Source organism: Apteryx rowi, unplaced genomic scaffold, assembly GCF_003343035.1.
Source record: "Apteryx rowi isolate R43461 unplaced genomic scaffold, aptRow1 scaffold_239, whole genome shotgun sequence".
Taxonomy (NCBI): Eukaryota; Metazoa; Chordata; class Aves; order Apterygiformes; family Apterygidae; genus Apteryx; species Apteryx rowi.
The window spans coordinates 1,114,841-1,118,658 of record NW_020448741.1 but is presented as its reverse complement, the minus strand read 5'-3'; positions in this window follow the sequence as shown (position 1 = coordinate 1,118,658).

The following is a 3,818-nucleotide window of genomic DNA, read 5'->3' as shown; positions in this document are numbered from 1 at the left end:
GCAGGACCTCCAAAACTTGTAACATTTCTGGACTGTCAGGCTGACTGCTCCAACACTGACATAGCAGCCTGTGACAAAACTTGCCTTCCTGGTAAAGCTCCATTTGGAAGAATTTGAGCTAATTCTATTTTCACTGAATGAGCAAGTGAGAAAATGAGCTATCTTGAGCAGATCTTGCCATATGCATTCTCTGTGAGTTGGATTCGCTTCCCAATGGAGTCCAAAGYTGACTTGGTGGAATTATGATTAGGCTTCTTATGTAGTTGTCACTGTTACCGGTACCAACAAAGAGACTACAGCTTATAACAATCAAAGAGTACTTCGGTCTGTACCACAAGAATATATTTACCTTGAATTCTTGAAATAACGAAGTCTCACCACACTGAGAGATTTTAATGTCATGTATTGCCAAGACTTCAACATTTGAGGGAAGCACATGTTCTCAAGGAACACGCACCTATCATCCTACAACTAACACTGTAGGGTGACAACCAGAGACACATACTCCAACGACTGACAGTGCGTGTGTGCATTCATGTTCTAAGTGCTGCCATCTTGCTGATTGCAACAGCTTGATATTCGCACTGTCAGAAATAGCCAACCCATGCAAAGAGCCAGTCTGATCACAGCCTAGCGAAAAGCTGGTTGAAAGTGGCTGTCACTCTCACATCTTACAGTGATCGAGCTCTTTAAAAGACTAAATCTTGAATTACTTGAAAATGGCAAAAATTATGAAGAAACCACACAACAAGAGACTAGAGACCAAGCTCAATCCCTTCATAGTTCAGCCACAAAAACGAATCAAAAGGTGTTGAGTAGAAAAGACTCACAGGTGTTTATGAAGTGTCTTCACAGGGGACTTTACTTTTGTCAAATGCCATCATCAAAATTAATTTGATCAAAACAAGGAATATTTCAAGTATCTATTAATTGCTATGTATATATTACAAAAGCTTAGTTTAAAAAAATACCCAAAAAATTGGCAAACAGGAAAGCTGCTTATCCCACAGCCAAACAGGAAATAAGCAAGGCTTCATGTCAAGAAAGATACATGGTCGGTAGAAGAGGTGGGAAGAGTTTCATCAAGCTGCAGATCCAGAAAAAAGTCACACATTTCTACAGAATTCAAGAACAGTCTGTTGCCCTGAAATCAGTGGCATTTTGCATCTCTTTGGTGAAGATGGCCAGGTTTTTTTACGAGCAAATACGAAATAGTATATCACTGATGCAGAGATTTTTGTGCTTTGTTAAGTTGTTCACATGTTCACTCTAATGAAGCTTAAAATAAAATTCCACAGCTCTATTTAGGAGCAAGCAATCAAACCATCATCCATTCTGCAGTCTCTTTAGAAGGTTACGCAGATGCTGCTGATCGATGCAGTGAGGTCTGATGTTATTTTTATGAACTTAGTTACTTACAGCGATCACCACATAGTCAAAAGACTAGACAGTTGTTGACCCCGAGATGAGATTAAATAAGGGATAATGACTTGGGAGTTCAAGTATGCCAGCATCATTGACCTCTCCAAACAAAAAGGTCACCAGTCATGCTGGGATAAATGTTGGACTAACTTGCTTCTCTCAGTTTCCTGGAAAAACCTTTCCAAAAAATCTTTCAGCAGTGGAGCTGTTGAAAAAAAACTTCCTGCAAATCAATGCACATTAAAGTTTGGCTGATATGATTTCTGCAGCTGAACAGATGTAAGAAAATTTCGAAGAATGGAATGAAAATATTTATGTATTCCTAGCTGACCTGACCAAAGCCTTTGATTCTGTCAGCCCTGAAGATCTCTTGAGGTCTCTGTGAAACTTGAGCTGTCCACACAAGCCTGAGTATTGTTTGCTTATCTTTTGATGATATGGTGGTGAGGATCCTCAGTCTAAGCAGCAAGTCAGATTCTCTGATTGTCAAAAATGGCACTGCGCTTGAATTTAGGGACAGTTCTGTAATGCGTTTAGGGACAATGATAAAAGCATCTTCATTCAGCTTTGCATAGATAGCAGAGACTGTGCTACTCCAGAGCTGCTAATCTGTATTCTGGACACTACTGATCATGGCAAGTTGGTTGTGAGCACTCTTGTATATGTTCAGCACATTTCTGTGCATTTCGATCAAGCTGCCAAGTGGTTAAATCTGACCATAAGCATAAGAAAAACAAAGGTCTGTTCCAGCCCGTTCCCTGCTGAAAGAGATGTTGAGGCCTTAATATACCCTGAAACAACAGAAAAATTCTGCTACCTCAGCAGCCTGCTGTATGAAGTACCACGTCACACTGAGGAGAGCAAAAATTAAGCAGTCTCTGRGAGACCAAAACAGACTGTCTAGAATGAAAGAGGTATGTGACTACAAACAAAAGTAAGCATCTGCCATACAACTGTTGTTACTACCCTACTGTATAGCTGCAAAAGGCAGACGCCCTACAGTTATTGTTTCAAGGCACTAAGTCAATCAACCATGCTGTCTTTGTCCCTTTTCTGAAATAAAATGACAGGACAAACCTCAAATATTAAAATCTTATAGAACTGTCAAATACTTATCACTGAGACAATGCAGCTTTATTCTTCACTTTGATGGTGCATGTGTCAGAAAACAGACTACCCCAAGCCATTTTGTAAAACCATTTAAAATACAATGAATGGATGAGAAGTAGGCTAATTACCCCTTACAAAGACTTGCTCAGAGCAAACCTTGAGCATCAGTTCAGTGACATCATTACCACTGAGGGTATGAATAAAGACCATCTGCTGCATTGGGGAGTATATACTTATTGTATCACAATTAATGAAAAAAAAAGTCAGAATAATGGTATGTAACACAAAGGCATGAGAGAAGAATATGTGTGTGTAATGAGCACAGTAAGCTATAAGTGACCACAAATGTGTTGCAAAAACTGGGCTGTTTTTTCTGTCAGAGAATCCACAGAAGCTGAATTCTCGCACACCGAATTTTACAAAAGTTTCATCACCATTTACTAGAGAGAGCCTGCACGTGAACATATGTACACATTACAGTACGTATTGACTCCTGCTGTATCAAAAAAGATTCTCCTTTTATTCAGAGAATGTGAAATGAACATATCTCTGAAAGGAAAAAAAGACAGCACTAAACCTGTATCACTTTCAGATTTTATGGTCCAGACCGTTATAAATCATCAGACTTGAGAACAGTTCCTTCATGCTATGGGAAGTTGTGATACCTTTTCCTGATGGGTGTGTAGTCTTTGCATATAATTCTGGTATTTCATAGGTTTTGGCTTAAAATTCACAAAAGTGTTTTTAAGACACTTTAGGTGTTTTAAAGTGTTATTAGTATAACATATACCTCTTTCAGGTTCTTCTAATAAATATAGCACCAGGCTTCACAGGTGGGGAATAAAGACATGGTTTCCATACTTTTTTTAAACTCCTTTAAAACATATTTATAAAATAGTTCCCTTTCTTTCCTGTAAAATGCATGGCACATTCGGATTGCTTGTTTGTGTGGGGTGGTATTATAACTGTGTTAGTGCCCTTTGGAGACAACCTGTGTAATTCACTCGTGGCTTTTCCATTTATGAGTAACGCAGCAATCTCAAACTCATATTTAAAAAACTTTTGTCACAGCACAATGTCTTTCCTATTATTCATTTATACGAGAGACAAATTTACTAATGACACAGGCAGATACAAATTGCACTGGAACCCATGCGCGAACATACTCATATGGCTAGCTAAAGGCTAAGGCTGGGCTTCATTTTATTCCTTGCCCAGGCTGCATGCTGAACAGACTCTATCACTGATACGGAAGAAGAGAGATGTCACATAAGAAGTAAGGACAG